The sequence below is a fragment of the Lepisosteus platostomus genome, chromosome 8, assembly GCF_059453375.1.
Source record: "Lepisosteus platostomus isolate fLepPlt1 chromosome 8, fLepPlt1.hap1, whole genome shotgun sequence".
Taxonomy (NCBI): domain Eukaryota; kingdom Metazoa; phylum Chordata; class Actinopteri; order Semionotiformes; family Lepisosteidae; genus Lepisosteus; species Lepisosteus platostomus.
The window spans coordinates 47,627,272-47,651,210 of NC_142618.1; the positions used below are offsets into that span (position 1 = coordinate 47,627,272).

The 23,939-nt window shown below is 35.4% G+C and overlaps 1 long non-coding RNA gene across 2 annotated transcripts in view; it reads left to right on the plus strand.

The window, feature by feature from the left end:
* Positions 1–20,289, plus strand: part of LOC148657464 (uncharacterized) — a 120,840-nt gene extending 100,551 nt beyond the window's left edge. For both annotated transcript variants that reach the window (XR_015940975.1, XR_015940976.1), the window contains one exon: positions 18,982–20,289. This is a non-coding gene — a long non-coding RNA (uncharacterized LOC148657464). The remainder of the gene's footprint in view (positions 1–18,981) is intronic.
* The last annotated feature ends 3,650 nt before the right edge of the window (positions 20,290–23,939 follow it).

Here is a 23,939-nt window from a genome sequence, read left to right on the forward strand (position 1 = left end):
AACGTTAAAAACTCATTTGGTGATATTTTACTTATTGCGTTTAAGAAAATAAGCCGCTCAGGGGACTCTGCAAAAGCAGAGTAAAAATAGACCATTAAGGGCTTACTTCTCTTAGCTCAAATCATGATGTCCAACATTGCTGATAAATACAACATACAAGAAATTATAAAAAGCATATTTTTTATGCTCTATACTGTATATGCACATTATATTTGTATTTATTAGCACTCAACTCGTTATCTTTCAATATGTGACTTAAAGGATACCATTATAACTGTCACCAAAAGGCCTGACTGGTATCTCAAATGTTACATGTTAGATGTAAATGTCACAAATAAATCCCTTATTCATGGCTAAAATAAAGCATTATGAAATTCACCACCCAGACCTAATGTACTGTACATGGTCAATCTTTTTCAGATTAAATGTTGATAAATGGAAATTGCCTCAGTAGGAAGGTCATTGTAAATCTCATCCTGAGATCTTCTGAAATTTAAGAAGACTTTTGAAATAGCTTAGCAGGTCAAAGCCAGCCCTCTGCTGAAAGTCAAAGTCTGTCATAAGCATCCTCATGATCACATTTGTTTTTTTCCTTAGATAATTAATAATTCCACAAAAGCTTCAGCATACTGTATATTGACGTTGACATTGACATCAATCAAAGACCACTGTAGGCACAGTAACGGAGTTAATTAAAGCAATGATTCAGACAGGGAATTCAATTCTTAAATAGAAGGAAAACTGTTTTATGTCAGGATGCAGATGGAACAGAAGAAAACATGTTGTCTTTATTTTATATTATGACCGAAGCATCACTATTCTTTTTTTAGTCAGTAGTGCTAGTAATCAATAGGTTTTGCAGTCCCTAGTTATTTGGCAACATTCTTTTATGATATGCAGTAAATATAATGTGTATATAGGGGTATATAATACTGTAAATGGCACTGAATATACAGCATTTATACCTGCAAAAAAATACATTTACTTTAACCAGATATTATGTACAAGGAGAATTCAGTTGTATTCTAGTCACAAAGCCTAGAAGTGCTTTTAAGTCAAATACTCACTCACTTCTGAGAAAAGACTCAAATTTAATCAGAATGTTTCTGAAAATATATTTTCAGTTTTGCAGCAGAAAGTTAATTTTCCTTCACTCACTTCATTTATAAATCACATAGGTGTTTTTTCTATTTAAATTCTAGCATCATATCTCAATATAGTCTCTTATCGTGCATCATATCAGAAAAATGCTTTTCCCAGAAATTAATTCAATTACCATTTCTGTTGAGCAGTGGTCTCACTGACCTCTGTTTTGCCATATCACCATGGAGATGGTCTTTCTCAAAGCTTACTCCACATTTGTTGGAAGAAGGCAAATGTGATATTTAAGACTTTTCTCTGCAATATATCAGAGGTACTGTTTATGAGGCTTCACAAAATAGTGAGTCCTAAAGATTTAGCATTTCTTTGCAGAACTTTTCTGATATACTGAGAGGTATTATAACCATACAAATGCTGTCTGTTTCTTTTGTATTATGTGGTATATCATGGAAAAAGCCATTTGAATCATAGGGAGATATGGCAAAGCATTATAAACCACAGAATATCAGCAAATAAAATGAATTGTATACATATGGCGAACCAACATAATTTGCCATCATAAAACTTTAATAAAGTTGTCCAGACAGTAATTACTGTGACATCCAGAGTATTGCTAAAGTGTGCAAAATTCTGTTTATCCAAGGGAATATAAGCCTCTGTTTACAAAATGACATTTAAACAACATTATGTAGGCTGCAGTTGAGAATGAGATTTTAAGAAGCTTGTTAGAAAAGGTTTTTTTCTATGCTGACATAATAGTTTACTTTCTGTAATAAATATAATTTGGTTTTATTAGAAAAGAGCTTACCATAGTATACTGAGATGCACTAAAAGTGCAACAAATAAATGTGCTGGAACTAGTAGCATTTGTAGGGTTTTAAGTGTATTTTATATAAAGTAATTTTATAATTGAGGTAGGAAGTCTTGAGTATATTGTAGCATTTAAGAATGTTGCCTTTCTAAATATTACAAATGTACAGTACCACTCTGTCCCTTAGTGGGTGTTTCTACTTGGGGGGGGGGGGGGGAATCATATTATTCACCTATTTAAGGTGTCCCAGAGAATGGGTAATTTTGTTTTTCCCCAAAGTGAACGTTAGCTTTTAACACAGTTTCACCATCAGAATTGATACTGTAGCTCCATGGCTGTGCTTCTATAGTGATTGTTGTGATGTTCTGCAAGCTGAAAGGAAATTTCAGGCATTGTTGTCAGTATTACTGTTGTATCACTGTTTTGTTTAGAAAATGGCCACGTTCTTGTATTCATTTGTATGCTGTACATTTGATTAAATACATATTACCAACACGGTGTGACATTCCAAAAACCAAGCTCCTTTTGCACCCTGTGCATGAATAAAGTTAAAGTATAAAGTTAACTACAGGTACCACTATCTGGTCAAGAAACACAACAGGTAAATAGTAAATACAGTAGTTTCAAAATGTTTTAATTCTCCAGATACTATGTCACTAAAAGTCAGTTTTAGAAAAAATGCAAGTAAATGAAAACGTTGTAAGGAGAAAAAATGTAGAGGGCAGATATAATTCTAGCAGACTAAGTGTAATGGAGTTGTCAGGAAAGGAAATAATTCCCAGATGAACCCTTTTACCTTACTTTACCCGTGAAAACAAACCCCGAAATGTTTTTGAGAGAAGTAACTAGATTTTTTGGAAACCTGACCTATTCCTGTGCAGGGAAACTTGCCCTGTATTTTGACCCTGATTGGAAAAGGGAGAAAAGAAAAACTGAAGAATTGAAAGGAACCATCTGGTAAAGCATTTGTTTTCTGTATTGTCTTGTAGATTTTACATGCTGGTATACAATTTAGCTTCCCAGCTGCTTGTAGTAAACCAATAAAAAAAAATGCTAGCTAGGTTTTCCTTTTGTTTGGGTGGTTTTGGCTTGTATTTTGTTTCAGGCACACAATAGATGAGGTCCTGCAGATTCCAGTTATTTACTTATTTCTGTTTGGATCTTGGAGTTTTAGTGTTGTGAACATCCAACTTAAGCAAAATAAAATAATTTAACAATCTTCCCCTAAGTGTTTCACAATATGCTCAAAATAATTGCATATTCTTACAATTTGTTGTTTCACTTTCTCCCTGTAAACATCTTAAAATGAAATGCTGCATATTTAATCCTCTAATACTTTAGAAAGTAATAGTTTCACAAGTCTCACAAAGTTTAGTCACTTCTTGATGCCATCTTGACTATTACTGGGTATGAAAGGAAGCTGGACATTCAGTGGTTTTCCATCACAGGGAAACTTTTGTGGTGACCATCATGAAGAAGTACAAAGCTAATGGGATAGTTGCAACCCCATCAGAAAGATTATGCAAGAAAGATTTAGCCAAATATACTGCCAGAGGTCTAGTCTGGGACAATAATTCCTGCTCAACAGCATCAACTGGGAATCTTCAACATACTGTCATAATCTGACTAGTAATTGAAGCTGAGCTCACAGATTTGGGGCATGTAACAGGGTCCATTGCAAAAACAAAAAGAAAATACATTAATTTGCTGCACAACATCCCAAGTCAAAGGGTTCCATATGATGTAGCTGGACAAAACGGTCAACTTTATGTTGAAAATGTACCATGACCAAATATTTACTTCACATGAAAACTGGAGACAAAACATTCAAGTTTGACATTAGTTCTTAGGTTGCATGTGTAAACTGTAGACTCATTTACTTAATAAAACATGCATTAATTGGGGCAGACTGCATAATTTCAAGATGTCAAGATTTTGCCATGATAAGTGACTACAGTCAAGTACTAAATATTCTTTCAAGTTGGAATATCCCAACAAGGTGCAGCAGGCTACGGTAGAATTCAGAGAATAGCCATTAGTGCACTTCAGAAACATCACAATGCCAATTATAATGTTAAAGATGGAGAACATGATGTCCATGTGGAATGATGCCAGCTCAAAGCAAATGGATCAGGGTTATGGAACTCTGTAATTGATTTTAAACAGCAGCTGCACCAGACAACACTGCCTAGCAACGAAAGAATCCATCATCATCAACAATGTGAACATGGCTTTGCAGATTTAATTTGCATATCCCAGTGAGATATTATGGGTAGTGAGATGTAGAACTTGAAGATTTGTATGTTTGATGAGTATACACTTTATTGGTAAGGCTTGTTTCAGCATAAATTCAGTTTATTTCTAATATCTCAAATATTGAATTATTTATTGCATTTTCGTGTACTGCTCCTTCTTTGGGGCAGTATAGCTTTCTTTCTCTGTTTAATGATGTCAGTAATTGAGCTTTATTTTATAAAAACGTGCAATAGAATACAGGAAATTGCACTAAGATCCAGAACACTTTAACAACTGATGTTATATTCAAGAACTCTGCAAGATAGTTCAGTTTGTTTGAGCTAGAACTTATCGGGATTCCACAGATTGTTTATTATTTTACTTCTGGTTAACTTTTAGCTATTTGTTAATAAGTATTGAAGGTAAAAGCTATATTTGTAACAGTTTTCTGCTGCTTTGGAAATAATTTTGATGTAGCTTTTTTAATACAATTCTTCTATACTTTTTGTAATTTCTTTGCATAAGTAGCATAATATTTACATACCGCATAATTAGTGTTGCCTCCTTTAGCATGTTTAGCTATTTTCAAAACTAAGGTTTTAGCAAATATGATTTTGATAAGACCGAATTCTTAATGTCTTAAAGAAATCTGTATTTTTTTGCAATAGTTAAAATACTGATTTTTTTTTAAATCAAGAACAATGTTGAATTACAGTATACTTTATAACAGTGAAGTGATCTTTTAATATGAAGTTTTAACAATCTGTGCTGGCTTGCACTGTAAGTTAGTATGCACAAAGAATGTTATGCTGAAACAACTGAACTGTTGAAAGGCTACTTGTATTAGCAGAACCAAGCTAACTTTAAACAGCAAATGACTTAAATTGCTTATTGAATGTGGTATTCTCTCTTATACCTAGACTGGTACGTTCGATGTGTCTTTTAACTCTGCACACAATATAACTTTATCGAATTATTTAATGCATGATTATAATTTAGACAGAATTCAAAACCTGAAAAATGATACACAGTATGATATAGACAAGCATTAAGTGTTACATGCAGGTAGTAAAAACATACTGTAAACGGCAAATACAGTATATAATGGGAAATAATGAGCTTCAAACTGGTTTTGAAATACTTTATTTTGGTTGATTTTATATTGAGACAATTTTTATCCTTTAGATAATATGTAGAAACAAGAAAAAAGGCAATCAGTGTGTTAGGCTATGCAGTTAGAAGCACATAATTTAAATTAAGAGGTGTTCAAATTATACATTGTACTTGTAAGACCTCATTTAGAATAGTGTACAATTCTGGCCATCATGATAAAAAATATTACTGCTCTAAACTCACCCCAGAGACAAGCAACAAGACACATTCCTAGGATTAAAGGAATATCCTAGACTGACAGAATAAAGAACTAAACCTTTTAAGTATTGAACAAAGAAGAAGATCAAGGGGTTTGATTCAAGGATTCAAAATCCTAATGGCCATTGACAAAGTTAACTTAATGGATTTCTTCAGAATTAGCAGTGAAACATGGACCAGTGGACTCAAGATGAAACGAATACAGTAGGTGCGTTTTAAATCTTTTTTTTTTGCACAAATGGTTGAGGAATTGATTAAAATAATTCTGGATTGATTAAAATTATGGATTACACTGCTCAGTTACCATCACTTCTTTCAAGAAATGGCTGAATGAGATCCGTGGATCCAATAGCTTCTTAAAATCAAATAAGCTACAATACATTGGCTACATGGTCTTCTCTTGCAAACGTCATGTCCATATGCAATATGGGATGAGTTGTAATAAATGTTCTTAGTTTCTCAGACAAAAATCAATTGCCAGTTTGTCTCACTATAACATACACACAGCATTTTTGAACTCATGTCCTTTAGTGTAATAAAAAAAGAACTAATTTTTGTGGGTAATTATTTAATCTTAGTTATGATTGATCAATTTTTAATGTACTTAGACTTTCCCCCTGCCGTCTACACTGTCATTAATGCATTTTTTCATTTCTTCAAATAGTCATTAAATCTTTGACTTTATTTTTATGACAATTGAGTGCAAACCTTTTTTTCCATTAAGCATGACTGAAAGATAGTGTTCAATTGCTCATGAGTGCTTAAATTACTTTTCTTTCTAATGACAGTTCTGCTGTATTATATTCCATTATTAAATTTAAAATGTAAACATTTTCTTCATCAGGGAATACTTTTCTACATCTTAGAATTCATAGTATTTGTCAATAAGGACAAACATTTCAACTTTCCTTGACTACTGTTTGTGCAACCAACAGTAGATGAAATAAATGATTTTTCTTTCAATTATTCAATTACATTACTAGTATCCAGATCTGGACAACAAAAGTCTTTCACAAGATCTGGACAAATTCAATTACTGTGATTAAGAAATGAATCTTTATTAATATTTTGACTTTAACCAGTTTGTTTGGAAGGCCAACAGCTTTGCCATATAGATAGATAAATCAGATGGAGGCCTATATACAGTAAGTAAGAAGGTTTCTGTAGAGGTCAGAGTGATGAGGTGAGGGAGGTTGTGCAATGAACATTGTATTTGCATCTTAGAGCCAATGATTAGCTGAAATTGGATTTTATCCCCCCCACACCCCAAACTTTTGTTATGAAGAAATGTTTCTTAATCATGGTAATATTTGGTGCTTCAGGTAGTTTGACGGACTTCCTGCCAGTTTAAGAAAAATCTAAGGTAAGTGGTTTACTGTATGTAGTGATTTGCTGACTCTGAACCTTAGTTAACATTTTTTCTTTTTGTTCTTAAGGGTCTCTTTGGTTTTTCTTCTTGCCTTTATTTCAAATGTCTGTTAGCAAGCAAATACTGTTCTCAGAGTTAGTTTTTTTTTGTTTTTGGCCAAAACTGCAAATACTTACTGTACATATTTGTTTGAGAAGTTAGTAATTCAAGAAAAATTAGTTAATCTATTTTGTATACAATATCCTATTGTCCTCTGTTGTAGATAGTCACTGTAGATTCGTCACACATTCGTGTGTGTGCTGAAGGTGCTATGGATAATTTTGTCCTTCTATACCTTGTGATGTATTGTGGGGTCAACAATCTAAACTGCATTAAAGTGGCTGATGCAGTGGCAGCACATCCATTCTTCAGCCCAGACTTGTAAAGCAGCCATAAGCCTGAGGTCTGCAGGTCCATGGCTATATTAGGAGGGGAGAAGTGAGCTTGCACTTTGTCAAAGTGGCTGCTGTGGCAGAAGTAACCCTTTCTCAGTCTGGAGGCTGGGAATATACCGTTATAATTTACGTCCATACTAAACCTGACACTGAAGTGGCTGTCTGCATTCCCCGTCATAAAAACCTGGATGGCTTGAAATTTCCTTCATTTAAACTGACAAGACTGAAGTCATGTTTCTTGGCATCTCCCATCAGATTCATAATCATCAAATTTATACTGCTTTCAACAAGCTTATTCCATACAGTAGTATATCAGTGTGTTTAAAGTCAGACCACTGGAATAGCTGTTTAAACAATTACAGATATCTTTTTTTATCAAATTTTTTGTTGAGTGTGGTTTTGTTGCATTTCATTATCTGGCTAATAAACATTTTCTTCCAGAAGGAGCACAAGTATCCTACAATAAAATACAACATTCTGAAATTGAACTGTGGGAATCCTTCAATGGAGATTTTGAAGTTTCCATTGCACCAAGGACATTTTGCGAGACCCATTTGATGCTTCACGTCTTTAAAACAGAATGCCCAATAACCATGGGGGAGGAATGACTCAGCCCCTTGTTTCTGATCCGAGTCACCACTGAGTCAGTTTGATTTTACCTGTGGGGATACCTAAAAGCAGAAGCAGCTTGAAATTTAAGCTAATGGGGAATTGCTCATCAAATTTGTCATCGGAACTGAAAAACCTAACTTTTATCTGTGCAGTGATCCTTGGCACTAACACAGTAAAGTTATAGAATTGTTTGCCTGTGAGAAAAAATAACAATTAAAAAGCTTTGTTAAAATTAATTTCATGCTATGTATTACAAATTTTATCAATATTATTTAACTTTGTAAAAGATAACATTAAAACAAACAGCCTTTCTACCCTGATATTTTAGACCGCTGTCTGTGACAAAGATTTATGAGTATTTCTATAATAGCTTAAGCATACATGAACAAGAAGCTCTTTAATAATTCTTAACCTGAATATAGTTTATTTGATGTTGTTTGGTCTAGAGATGGTGTGATAAATATTACAGCTTTCAGAGCGTCAGTGCAAAATTCACATTCCCTTCAGTTCCTGAATCTTGTCCAGGAGTGTCTCCAAAGCAGGGTTTCTGAATTATTGATTCATTTTTGGACATTCATTTTAATGAATTACAGTCCTAGCAGACCATGATTAAAACTTCTTGATGTTTTTATAAACATATACTGAAATAATCAGTCCTGCCAAATTAAAATAAAAATACAGAAAAATGTACAGTACATTAATGCTTTTATATACTGTATGTAGCTGTTGTGGGGAACTCTGGACATTTTCAGATACTAATTTTTATACAGTAATTACAGTACCTGTATCAAAAACTACAGAATAAACAGCAAGTTGTTTCACATGCAAGCTTAATCTGTACCATAAAATCTGTTTTCTCAATTTTGCCATACTCCTGGGTTGTGGTTGGTGAGTTAATGAACAAGATGGGCCGAATGGCCTACTCTTATTTGTTACTGTATGTAGGCTTTGGAACTTAAACTTTTTGCCTGAAGCACTGAGTTTGAGAAAGTCCTACATACAGTAAGACAGATTCTGTTTCAAGGTCTATCCTGCAGCAAAACCTCATGACCTCTGAAGTGCCTACAGTACCACCGTGCTTTCACTTTATCACGGGAAGACTTCATCAACATGCCTGAATTACTCATTATTCAACAGTAGCCTCTATTCTGGTATCAAACTGAGTTTCTTTGTATTTGTGACACGCCCTGCCAGGCAGTCAACCCTGTGCACAGAGTTTGTCCTAGTTAAGCTAAACGCTAACCTGGATGTCCCACTGAAGAGAACTGTCAATGTGAGGCTACAGTAGAATGCCTCTTCTCTCCCTAATACTTTGAGCCTCATCAGGACTGGAGTGGCATCAAGCCAGCGAAGAAAGGTTTTTACAATGCTTTAGTGGACCCAATGCAGTTATTGTTACAATAGTCAGTTAAGGCATGCATCTCCTACTGTACAGTTCATACAGTAAGCTTCAACAAGCATGGGATACCTTATTAACTTACTGTTCTTGGTGTAAAAAATAATTATCCTGCTCCAACTTAAAAATATATGCTTCCATTTATTTAATCTAGTTCAAGTTTCACTATTGATTCAGAAGTCCAATGAAGCTTTGTCCATTCCTTAGAAGATCTTAAATACTGAAATCAGATCCTCTGGTAGCCTTCTATGTTTAGAACTAGAAAGATTCACTTGTCCAAGCCTGTAGTGAAAGAGGGTGAGACATTCCTTTGAGCCTGTAAATTGCAAACGGTAATTGAAATGAGATCTTACTAGTGCATTTGCCAATTTTAACAATTTATGTAAATCATGCATTAAAACAATGCACAACTTTTTTATTGCTTCCCCACAATACAGTACAGTATGTAGAAGATGTACTGTAAGGTTTTCAACAAACATTTCTTTTTTATAAGCAAGTTTACTATTTCCCAATTTGTCTCTAATTTGTTTTTGCTACTAGCTTGTAATTCTTTGCACTTGTCTACATTCATTTATACGTTTCACCTCGCCATCAGCCTATTAAATATTACAAAAATGTAGGGAAAAGTTACAAATGAAAAACTGTTTGGAATATTTAAAGTAGCTTATCTTGCAAAAAAGTGATCCAATGATATACAGACGTTTATTTTAAAGAAGCCAGTATGTCATATTTTGTTTCTTCACATTGTCCAGAAGATGTAAAGCCTGTCATAAAACAAATATAAAACAAAATATCTGTAACTTATAGTACTTAGAATAAGTAGCCTCTTCAAGCACTGTTTCAAATTTGTTTACTGCATGTCTGTGCTACTGTACCTGCATGTGATACTGCTCTTTTCTGTGATAAATGTCATCTCCCAAGTGGTTGCCCATCTAGAATGTTGTCTAAATCAGTATGAATCTGTGAATTTGACTTTTGTTTGCTAAATAGGTAGTTTGACCCTGTAGATCACATTGTATAAATCCTTCTTCATACCTCCATGGTACACGGATTTAAATTTGTTTACTCTTTATTGATTTTTGATAACTAAAGCCTTGAATGTCTTGCCTGCAGCTTGTGAATTATTCTTAATGAGGACCTTTATCAAATATAAATGTACTGCATTATGTGGTTGTATCCATCATTGCTGCTGTTTATTGAAAATTAAAGCTAAATTAGTAGGAAGATTTGCCTATTCTAAACCCCCATTGACTACCTTCAAAAAACTTTAGAAACATAATTGTTATACAAAAGACATGTTTTTAGTTCCCAATTGTCCTACTTTTCATACCTGAGAGGTGGATTAGCAAATGCCTTACTTTGGGGAAAAAAACTTGATTGATTTGATGCCCTGAGATATATACTGTATTCCACTCAAATCAGTTGCATGACTTCTTTAAAGAAAATCTGAACCCTAAACCTAACCTGCCCAAACCCAAAGCTAGGGTTAGGGTTAGGATTCTTAGACAACATAGAGAATGTTTAATGGTATGGCTGTGTTGTAGGACAGAAATAAAATTTAGGAAAAGTGATATTTCAATGTTATCTTTACATTTTTTTCTTGCATACAGTATATGGCTCTATAGACTGCTTTGCCCATCATGGGATTGTCTTAATTGCCGTCAAAGCAGGAATTAAAAAAAGTGGTTAAACTTTACACTGTTGCATTTCCCATTGAATGCACTGCAATTTTAACAGATACAGCTAAAAATTCTTTGGTATTCCTCTTAATTTATTTAACCCTGAAACCGTGAGAACACCATTCAACACAACATTTCCAATAATGGAATACTTGTCAAGAAACAAATTGTACCATAGCTGATAAATTCTTTGGTTTGGAAGGGTTGCATAGTCTTTTCAAACTAATATTTTGATGCCCCGAGTTAGTTTAGGCTCAAATGAGTGGAAAGTTGCATTAATTATTTGAAGAAAGCCTGAACCCTAACCTTAACCTGCCCTAATGCATAGCTAGGGTTAGGATTTGTAGTACCATAGCTGATACATTTTCATTGGTTTGGCAAGGTTGCTTAGTCTTTTCAAACTAATATTTTGATGCCCTATTATATTTTTTGCTCAAATGAGGGGAAGGTTGCATTAATTATTTGATGATAATCTGACCCTAATCTACGTAAACCCTTAGCTAGGGATAATATAGAAGAGGGGCATTTCCCTTTTATGATCAATGATTCCCATTGTTTATTCACCGGTTTATGAACCCTCAATTTATTAATATTTTCTCCAATAAGCCTCGATTGTGTTTTTGTGTTGTAGTGAGCCCATGCTCTTTTATTATATTTCATTGTTCATTGTCTGTGCAATCAATATCCATCATAGGTCCAAATGTATGAAAAAATCTCAGGGTGGTGCTACGAAATCACTGAAAACAATAACCATGGTAGCAAATGGAAATAATTGAGAGACTGGATAGGGATCAGCAATCAAAAGACATTTGTGTTGCTATAAATTTGGCTAGTTCAATAATCTAAAAGATCTTTTTATAAAAGTACAAGATAGTATTAATGTTGTGTTGGTGCTGTGGAATTGCATCACATTATGAGGGCAAGATTTATTCTTTATTTCCACATTTTAATGGTTAAGTTGAAGTTTGAAAAGTAAGTAATTGTTTTTTCTTTTAGAAAAATGTGAAGTCACTTGGAAAAAGTCACTCTTCTTTAAGGATCCAGTTGACATTGAAGCAACTGTCAGGAGAGATTTGTGGAAAGAAAGTGTATTCAAGATTATTACAAACTACGTTCAACACAGAGTACCAACAACTTACCTTATCAAATAAAACAATACAACTGTAGTTCTTTTTTTCCCCTTTACTGCAGCATGTGTATTTTAATGTGAAATTAAAGTGTACAGACACTTTAATGTGTAGGAGTGAGCACTCTTTTCTAGTTCAGGTTGTATTTTTGTTAAAAAAGAGATGTAAATTCATACAAAGAAACAAATTCTACTGAGAAGTGATGCTGGGACTGGAGACTGCAGCACACAGCTGGAGAGAAAACAGTCTTAAAAGGATATGGAAAATACAATGACAGCAACGCTTTTTACCCCAGGCATTAGGTTATATTACTCTGGAGGCGCACAGTGTGTAAAAGAAGCAGTCTAATAATAAACATCCCATGAGGCACTTTAATCCAAAAACCCTTTCTCAACGTGAGTTTCTGGTACTAAAAACACCATTAGTTGCTTGGTCTACAGCAATGACAGGGGCCCCCAAATTAATCAAAACAGACCATACAAACTATAACTCATCTGCACTTTTACCAAGAGGATCAAATTTAATAAATACACTTTTTAAATGCCTGGGATTCTACATTATACGGGAAATCAGATAAAGCATCAGGAAACTGAAAGTTCACTGGGGTGCTGATATCATTATGAACTCTGTAAACAGAGTAAAGGGCATGATGACTATGGTTATCTATGGTACACCATAGTAAAGTAACGAAGGGCACAATTTTATTTTCAGAAGCTTACACCACAGTCCCAAATACTGTAAATGTTTAAACCATTCACAGTAATGTAGCCTATTTACTGATGCCTACCTATTGACCCTGGTTTGAGCCCAGTTTGTACAGTATATTAGTGCTTTCAAACCCTTTTAAGGAATTTCAACTCTTAAATTCATCTGTGACAAACCTACAGTACATAACTATGAACATGTTTCTCAAGAAAACGCCAGAGGAGTCACAAAAATAAAATGTTATTTTGCATAACCTACACCTTGCTTGTAAAATTTTTAGGATCTTTTCTAAAAGCTCTCTGGGGTGTCATCAATGATATAGCATAGTTAGAATAACCTTACTGTACAGTACATCAATCCATTGTCAGAAGGTCTCTCATTCTTTATCCTATCGTACTTGCATTGAGTGTAAGAATGGGATACCAGTCCAGTGCAGGACCGGAACAATCTGAAATAGCCAAGCACAGATTTTCACACTTATTGAGGTACAAATTCAGTCATTTAAACTATGAGGTTTTAAAGTTTCAATTGTATGAAACCTGCTAGAGTTTACATAGTCTGAAATTCTCTGAGTAGAATAAAAAAAGCACTGGAAATGGTTGCTACTTAATTATCAGTAACTTATTCATGTTGTGTTTCACGGGGAAAGCATAGGGCTGTGAATAATTGAGGGAGTGTACTGTAATCAATTTGTATTTAAAATATTCAGACTTGTTCTTTTTAATATGTTTGTTGAAGTATTCTCTCATTTCTTATATACAATATCCACATACATTTCTTAGTGAACTTTGACTCTGCCACAGATAATCAGATGGTGAAATTGGCAAAGAAATTGAGCCCAAAAGTTAAACCCATAGCCATCTTACTGCACTTATTGCACTGTTAATAGTTTTGTTGTGAATTTAATGCACAAAATAGTTGGTTCAAATGTTAAACATCAAGCAATCCTTTCCAAATTAAAGATAAAAATGTAATATTTAAATATTTAACTTTCTTTGGAAAGTTGAATCTTTAAATTAATCTTTAAAATACCAACTAACTAAAGCCTTTCAGACGTGATGACTGAAAAGAACTGAGAGTTAACTAGTTATTTTCTGCCAGGTCAGAGAAAGTGAAAGTATGGTAAAGAATGACATAAACAGGCCTATTTGTTGCAGAGCCCCTGACTGATGATACATTTCTAAATGCCAGGGCAGCTTCACAAATGTTTGGATTACATTTAAGTTTACATTTTAAAAAGACACAACTGGAGAAAGTTTGGGGCTCATTAAGAAATACAGTAGTTGTCCAATTATTTTAGAAATGTTTGTTCATAAAATACTCTATTGTTCTGTATACTACAGTAGATTTTAAATGAAACGTCTTCATAGCAGATGCAAGTACAGCAATTCTAAAGATTTTTGTGCATAATATGATGCCAAGAAAATTAAACACTGTTGAAGAATAAGAAAGAACTTCTATAAAATAGTCTTAAATGTATTGCAAGAAAAACAAAAAGTTTTATATAACCTATGAAATGGTCTCTAGTGGGATCTAACATAACACCAACTGTTCAACAGAATTAATAGTGTGCTTCATGGTTCCATTAACAGTTAAGTCTGTACAAACATTTACTGTATAATTTGTAAAGTCATTAAGATATAAATAGAATTACTACTTGAAAACATTATTGAGGCCCTCAAGAGATATTGGAGTAGTGTGTGGGACAGAACCATTAGTAAAAGACAGATTGCCATCTGCTTTTGGTGCTACGAGACATCTGACCCTCTAACTCATGTATGGTCTGTGCAAGTAAGTAGAGAATACATTAATATTGCATGATCTGCCTCTATCATTGCAAATTATTTAGCTGCATGCTTCTGTTTTGCTTGAAACTGAAACTTTCTTAGTCTCATATAGTATATTTTAGGACTTCACTAGCTAACCAAAGTGAACAAGATCTCAATGGAGCCTCCAAGACTGAATTTATGTATTGTGTTGAAAGTAAATATGACACTACATAATCCACAACATCAGATATTTAACTTTTCAGCAGGGGTCTGGATTCACATCCCAAGTGGGCACTGCAATTGTACCCATGAGCAAAATGCTTCTCTGAGTGCTCTAGCAAATACCCTGCTGTATAAATCAAAATAAAATCATTTTGGATAATGGTTTAAGCTAAATAAAGTCATTATTGTGTCATTAATCATATGCTCATTTTGTTTCTTCCGTTACAATTAGCCTCAGTAGGGTTGATGGGCTATAGCCAGAATTTTCCAAGTTGTGCAATTGGGTGGACTTCAGTTTCCTGCAGGGAAATCAGTGAGAGATGTTCCACTTTGCCAGTAGTTGCTAAGAATCTCCTTACAAACTTGACAAATGACAATGACTCTGACAGGTGGTTATGTTGGAGGAGTTTGTTCACAGGTCCTAATTCTCACAGTGAGGTGTAATGATTGTCTGAAGTTGATAAAGAATTGCTCATTTAAAAAAAATGCAGTATTATATTTCCACCTTTGTTGTTTAAAACGTGTGGATAATAGATTAACATGTTATTAATGGAATCAAGATTATCCATACGAGATAAATATTTTTTAGCTTTATCAGGAAAGTATGTGGTTTCTTATTATATAAAGTATCTAGCAGGTTAGTAGAAGAAGGGAATCTGTCACTTCTATTTCAATCTTTAAGGTGTATTGTTCCCACTGGAACACTGCCGAGTGAGTTAGTGTTGCCATGTCAGACAGACACCTCCACTCACCAGTCTGTGATGGATGCCAAAAAAAGTGTTCTAACAGGACACCTATATCACCTGTGAGCACTTTATAACCATGCCTGCCTCAGGTGGTTCAGGACATTTAAGGAATTTTAAGGTCTCCTCTCAGAATATTCATGGCTCTGGTATAGAGTTCGTTCTGCGAGTTCCTTGGAGCGTCTTGAGTTTATACTTCCTGTGTTTCCTGTCTCATGCTTGCTTTTGATTCCTGATCCTGCTTTTTTCTCTACTATATCTCTTGGATCACCCCTATGCTTGTTACTCTCTATAGTGTCTGTCTCGGCTTGGACCCTGGCTTGCTTTGACCTTGTCGCCCGGATAATCCCTTTGTGCTTCTATTGTGTCTCTCAGCTTTGAACCTTGCTAGTTTTGAAGAATTACCCTGCACTGTTTGCCTACATTATGTTCTGCTTGTGTCCCTAGCCTGCTATCACACTGTGCTGCTTGCAGCTGCTTTTTTGTTTCTCTTGCCCTGCATGTGGGACCACTTTATTTATCAGACTGCCACTTAGTTTCACCTTAAAGCAGCAGATACTGCATGACAGTACTATTCTCTTAGTTATGCAGAGTGTCAATTATCGTTCACTTGAAAGTGATTAAGAAGGCTGTGAATGAAAAATATTTATGGGAAGTATAACCTTAAGCAGTAAATGTATTAAGAGGATTGAAGAGAAATAAGCTGTATTTTTTCTCCAAGATTTTGGGGAATGAATGACAGAGTCCTATAGCAGTGGTATGACTTGACTGAATCATTCATGCAGACAAATGGATTTGTTTAAGAACCAATTAAGAAACTAGTGTACAAGCCTTCAAGAAGATTGGCAATAAATACTTGCAGTACAAGAAAGCTAATGCAGTGCTCTGAAAGCACTAACCACTGAGCACAAACTTTACAGTTTATAATCTGCAACGGTACGATATGAAGTAGAAGAGCATTATTTCACCACATACTGTACAATAGTTGGTAAACATGGAACAATTAGCTACTGTAAAACCTCAAATTTGTCACCAGACTAGGCAACATCTCCCATACCTTTCCTGGCATATGAATTGTTTATAATATACTTGGTCTAACAGATAAAGTATTTTCCCTTACCAGTTAAGGTTTCAGTGCACAAATACTGAACATTGTTGTTCAAAAGGGTTTCTCAGAAATGTCCCTACAAATGTCCTCCTACTTCATGATAATGCTAGAATGCTTATTGTGCAACTGGGAAGGCAACAGCTTGAAAGATGACTGTTGTAAATATTCACAGCCTTTAGTCACTGCTGTCTGCTGAAACACAATGTACTGAGCTTCCTCACATGCCCTGCTGTCAATCTCTAGCACTATAGTGACTTTAATCAATTAACAGTTTTGAAAAGTTGCTACTGTATGTGGCAACATTTTAAAATGCTAGCACAGCAAGCCCACAACAAGTCTTTGCCAAGCCCACATGGCACCTCTTCCTTTACTGTAGAGGCAACACATTGTGATGGAGTGGAATGTAAAATCGTGCAATAAGTGGTGTTATATTTGTCACCTGGCACATACAGTGTAACACGAATAAAAATCTAACTGATTTTGAAAATGTTCATGCACATGCACATTATTTCATAATTAGTACTTTTTTTTTCAAAAAATGGTAATTGTTTCGTTGTAATGTCTACCTACTTACAGTATACAGGCATTTAAGCTATTTAGATTTTTTTGTACAGTCTAAAAAGTAGATTTATTTCAGTGATAAAAAAGTGCAGAGCAACAACATCACTTTTGGCATTTCCTCCGCAGACTAAAGCTAAATGTCTACACTAAATTGCACCCCCCACCCCGTATATTTTGTTCTTTGATGTACCACATTTGAAAATCCCTGCTAAGTATACTAAAGTATGTAGAGTATAATTACTGGGGGGGCAATGTTTTTTCCAAAAATAGGAAAAATGACACCAAGCAGTATTATAGTTTTTGGAAATCAGTTATTAAGGCTGGAAGTCTGTTACAGAGGAATGTATCAAAATAACACAGACAAGTTAATGGAAATTTGTTTGAGACACATGTTTTGTAAAACCACAAGTCTGAAAACTATATGGATGGCTTATTTTTAATATAAAAAAGTCCAAGTACCAAACTATTCTTGTTTTAACAACATTAAGGTGTACTAAAAGTGATTACCTTAATTTTAGTTTCAGATGGTTAATCTCCTAAAATGAAAAGCTTCAGTTTCTACAAATTGTAATCAATCTTTGCTTTTAATATCTTGTCTGCAACTACTGGGACAGTGAAGAAGAATTCGTTCTTTGATATACAGTATCTAGTAACCATCAGTAATTCATTACAATCAATGGAGAGGCTGTTCTGCCTCATAGAGAGTGTGTGACATCAGACAGAAAAATAAAATAAGCCACTCTAAATGTTAATAAAATAAAGGTTGCCTTCTCTCACAAAACTTCTGTGAACATTCTAGCTTACTACATCTGGAAACAAGGATAAAGTGGCTTTGACTGTGTCAGACTACAAGTAGATTTTACTGTAGCTTCAGGGATCTACAATTGCCAATGGAGATGCCCTGAGCTGACTCCTGTTGCCTATTCCTACTTAACAAGTTCCATTACCTCTCGTAGGTTGTTTGTGCTGTGGGGCTGCATATGGTCAGGGAAAGATTTAATGGGGCACAATAATCCCCTTGTCATCACTTGCTGTTCGGGTAGTGCATCCCAGACCTCTAGAATAATGAAACAAAATCAGAAAAGTATGAATAAACTTAACATTCTGTTTTCATCTTAGCATTTCAGGGCAGCAAACACAAGTTTAGGATTTACATACAGTATCTCTAAAAATCAGTTATAACTGTATTAGTTTGCAGTTTTTTCACATTTGTATGCTTATGTTTACTGTATTAATGTAAACTTATCTAAAAAACAAAAAATAAGTAGTTCACTTTTGAATTGATGACAGAAAAATAGGATGACAATAATAGCATATTTTAGTTTTTCACAGAAAACAATGGAGCTTGAAAACAATGGAGCTTGAATAAAACACATCTTAAATGGAGAATACATATTGTACATTATGGCCCCTGGGGGGGGGGGGGAGACGGTCTTCATAGCTGCCGTGTAAACTGTTTGGTTTGTCTGTTATCATACAAAAATGCAACAGCTAAAAAGTTGGCGCATGCAAGATTATCAGACTGTTGTTTTTTTATATATTCTTCCTCATGTTTCAGGGTTCATCTGTAGGTACACTTTAAGTTTTAGGCCAATGGAGCACTAGTTGTTTAAGTTCCTTGTGTATTCAATTTTGTAACATTAAACAAATCAACTGTACATCTTAGGTTGTTAAAATGATTGTCACTTAAGTGGGTGATCAAACTCAGAAAATAGTAATTTGTATTGCTGCCTTGTAGGATTGGGACCCTGGATTCAATTCTTGACCTACAGTAGGATAAAGCCTACATGGAATCTACAAGACTCAGATGCAGACTCCTACAATACTTGCAGGTGAATTGGTTTCTGGGAAAACTGGCCCTGGTGTGAGAGGGTGCATGTCTGTGTGTATACTGCTTTGCCCCTTTGCTTGCTAGGATAGACTCTGTCTCCCTCATGACCCTGTATTGGATGAAGCAGTTAGAAAATGGATGGATAGACATAGTTGGATGGATTAGAATAGCACTTTAAATAGGCAAGACATGACAAGAACTCCAGAGATTTGTTTTGTAATAATTAATAGTGTGGACTTTTATTCAGAAGAAAGGTTCCTTCCATTAATAAAACAGGAGCCATCTACTCCCCTGGGAACAGTTTTGACAAATGGCAAGTACTATGCTTCACAGAAGAATTATTGCTCCGATTGCAGATTAATTATTTTCACATTTATGGTACATTGCTATTTTCAAAAAACTAATTAAGGGTAGGGAAACAAGGTAAGACAAATTCATTTGCTCCCCCTTTTTTTGCTTAATGTCCTTTGGAAACATTGTAAACCCCAATTTGGGCTAAACCCAAATTTTTTAACTAATATGCCATCCATGCTACAGTACATTTACTGTATGTGACATAAAGACAGACTTAGTGGAAAGTGTAGGTTAACATTTAATATTATTTGGAATTACATAAATTTGTAGTTTTTTCATAAGGACATAAGATATTTTTTCCGTACAATGCAGTATATGCCTTTGATACCTACAGTAGGTACAGTAACTGATAATTCGCTATATCAAAACATTCAGAAAAAATTATATCAGGTCCTAACTGGTCAGTAAAATACCCACTTTATGGTGTTATGAATCATGTTTTAAATATGGCACAATATTTTATTCATTTTTACCATGACAAAATTGCTAGTATTTTAGGAAAGAGAGGCCATAGAGTCTTAGTCTAATACAACCAGTCCATAATTGCTACTGTATATCCTTTTGATAAAATAACTAAGGAGCTAGTTGTAGCAGAACTCTAAAATTGAGCAATTTTAAAGACTCAAAAGCTGAGTAGCCCTGGGTCTAAAAAGAACAGGTAACATCTCAACTCGTATACAGTATAATTGGAAAGAATAATAAAAAAGAAATACAGTAGCATGGTCTGCAAAATTGAAGCTACAGAATGGAACTGGGTGGTATGATCTGAACAGTTACAGTAGTTTTACATTTGTGACAGCGGTCAAAAGCACAGTGTTTAAGAATGATGAGGAAAAATGTTTAACAAATGCAAGACTAAAGTTACAGTGATGAATGGTGATGGATCTTTGAAGTTTTGCATTTCTCAAACTTTGGCTAGAGATGAAAATTGATTATAACATGTCAGCCAGCAAGCTAAACTCATTTTGTTGTCAATTAAGCCTGACCAGGAATTATTTCAGCCAAGTGCATTTATTGTGAAAAAGAATCACCATTATGGGAAATTAACTATATCACAAAATCATTGCATTTCTTAACCGTATTTAATTTATTAATCGTGTTAAACCTGAAAAAGTATTGCCAGTCTTTAATTAGACCTGCATCCCATTTCATGAAAAAAAATTTTGATGGTTGACTACAATTGCAAAAATGTTTAAGAAATATTTAAAATGTTAATTTAATGTCACCAGGTGAGACAGAAATAGCTTGTTCCATTTTTATATTGTCAACACATACTGTATGACCTATTAATATTTTGTTATTGAGAAACGTGTTAATCATGTTGTAGTGCAGCCATTTCAAAGTACTGCAGGAAGATATGTTGCTAGCGACCAGATGACAATGTCTTATCAGCCACTAGCCAAAATACAGACAAATCCCATTTCTGGCTGTCAAATGCTGTCTTCCTCACTTCACTTTTAAAACATTACAGCTTTGCAACAGAGGGATTAGAGTGAAGTGATTAACAACAAAGAAATAAGAGCACAACTGTCCAATCATGGTCCCAGAAGACTGTAGACCAGCAGGTTTTATAAGGCTCTTTAAATTGCTGACATTTTAAGACATGGGAAAAGATGTTAAACTGCTATTCCCGTACAAATTAAAGACAATTAGTGCCATTGGGCAGTTAAGAACTTCTCGGATCAGGATTGAAAATACTCAGATTAGAGTCGCAGATGAGCTAGTCAAGTGTTTGCAGTTTAAGATTTGCATTTTGAAGTAGGTAGAGGAGGTCTCTCTGCTGATATTTACAGTATGTCACATATGTAAATTTCAAATGTGGAAAAATATTGGTAGAAAAATATTTCAAATCGTAAATTTTGAATGTTTTTCCTTTTTTGAATGAAATGTTCTAAGGTGTATATAAAAGTATAAGTTGTATTTAGTATTATAATAATAATAATAATAAACTTTATTTTATATAGCGCCTTTAAAGGTGGCTTCTCAAAGCGCTTTACAGGATGACAATAACAATAAATAAGAAGACTACAACAATAAATAAGAAAAATTTCACAAGACAGGACACAATTATAATTACAGCAATACAACAATAACAATAGAGGAGACCGTGGAAGATGGTATTAAGAAGAGCAGAGGGGTGAAGAATGGAACCAGTTAAGTAAAGGCTTTTCTGAAAAGGAGGGTTTTGAGTCTGGATTTGAAGGAGTTTAGAGAAGGTGACTCTCTAATATCCTTGGGCAAGGAGTTCCAGAGCTTGGGGGCATAGCAGGAGAAGGCCCTGTCGCCCATACAATGTAGACGGGCTTGGGGGACAGTAAGGAGGGCAGAATTTGAAGAGCGGAGGTTGCGAGGTGGGGAGTAGGGCGATAAAAGTTCAGACAGGTATTGAGGTGCCAAGCCATGTAAAGCCTTGTAGGTGAGCATGAGGATTTTAAAGTCTACGCGGAATTTGACCGGAAGCCAGTGCAAGGACTCCAGGATAGGAGTAATGTGAACACTTGCACTAGATCTGGTCAGGATTCTGGCTGCTGAATTTTGGACATACTGCAGCTTGTTCAGAGTAGATTTAGATACCCCAGGGAGCAGAGCATTGCAGTAGTCAATTCGAGAGAATACAAATATGTTGATCAGCTTTTCAGCCACAGTTAATGATAGCATAGGGCGTAGTCTTGCGATATTTCTAAGGTGAAAAAAAGATGTTTTGACAGTATGCTGTACATGTGGGTCGAATGTTAAGCCAGAATCGAATATAACCCCAAGGTTTTTCAATTTTGATTGGAGCTCAAGTACAGAGCCATCTACAGACAGGGTTACAGGACTGGCTTTGCGAAGTTGATGGGGGGTACCAATAAGCATGACTTCAGTCTTGTCACAGTTAAGATGAAGGAAGTTTTGAGTCATCCAAATTTTTATGTCAGAGATGCAATTAGATAGAATAGAGACAGCCACATCAGTGTCGGGTTTGGTATGGATGTATATTTGAGTATCGTCAGCGTAAAAATGAAAGCTGAGGCCATGTGATCTTAAAAGCTGACCAAGTGGGAACATGTAAATGCTGAAGAGCAAGGGGCCCAGTATTGAGCCCTGAGGGACACCAGACTTGACAAGACCAGTTTCAGACCTGTACCCATTGAGAGAGACAAAGTGACAGCGATCAGTGAGGTAAGACTTAAACCATTTGAGGGCAGTGTCAGAGACTCCAAACACAGTCTCGAGACGAGAAAGCAAGATGTTATGGTCAACAGTGTCAAAGGCAGCACTGAGATCAAGAAGGATGAGTATGGAAAGAGAACCAGAATCAGAAGCTATTAGGAGATCGTTGGTGACTTTGACTAGGGCGGTTTCTGTGCTGTGAAGTTGACGGAAGCCAGATTGGAGGGGTTCGAAAAGGTTGTTTGTCATGAGGTGGTTATGTAACTGAAGTGTGACAGCACGTTCTAGAATTTTAGAGAGAAAGGGTAAGTTGGAGATGGGGCGAAAGTTGTTAAGATTGTCGAGAGCCATGTTAGGCTTCTTTGGCACTGGGGTAATAGCAGCAGTTTTGAGGACCGTTGGTACAATGCCGGTGCTCAAGGATTCATGTATTATATTGAGGACAATGGGACAGAGAGAAGAGAAACAGGACTGGAATAAAGTGGTGGGAATGGGATCTAAAATAGATGTGGTGGGTTTCATGCGCGTAACTAGTTTGTTTAGGGATGCTGAGTCAAGAAGAGAGAAGCTGGAGAGACGGGAACCAGAGAAGTTGGATGAGGAGGGAGGAGGTGTGGAAATTATATCCGTAGTGGAGAGAATGTGATGCCGGATGTTGTCAATCTTAGAACTAAAGAAATCTAAGAATGTGTTGCAAAGTTGTGATGAGGCAGGTAATGTGGTGGGGCAGTTTGGCTTGAGCAGTCTGTTGATGGTGGAGAAAAGATGTCTGGGATTGTTTTGGTGATTTTCAATGATGTGAGAGAAGTAGGTGGATCTAGCAGACTCTATAGTAACCTTATAATCAGATAAGTAATCTCTCCAGGCCTGATAATGTACATTTAGGCCGGAAAGACGCCACCTACGCTCAAGTTTGCGAGAGGCTGCCTTCATGAAACGCAGATGGTCATTGTACCAGGGGGCAGGGCGAGAGAAGGAGATGGTTCGAGTTTTTAAAGGAGCAAAGGTGTCGAGGGTAGATAAAAGAGCATTGTCAAGTAACTGTATTTTGTCCTCTAGAGGGTCAGAGGAAGAGAAACAGGATAAGGAGGACAGAACAGAATTTGCAAACCTTGGGTGATCAATTGATCGCCAGTTGCGGAAATTTACAGAGCGTGAGGGGGAAGTGTTAGAAACAGGTAATTCCAGATTGAAGAGAATGGCTAAGTGGTCAGAGAGGCCTAGATCAAGGGGGGAGCAGTGGGAGACAAAGGAGTCATTTGCAATAATTAGATCTAAGGTGTGTCCTTTGTTATGTGTAGGGGTACAAACAAACTGAGCAAGGTCAAAGCATCCCAAAAGAGAAAGGAAGTCTTTAG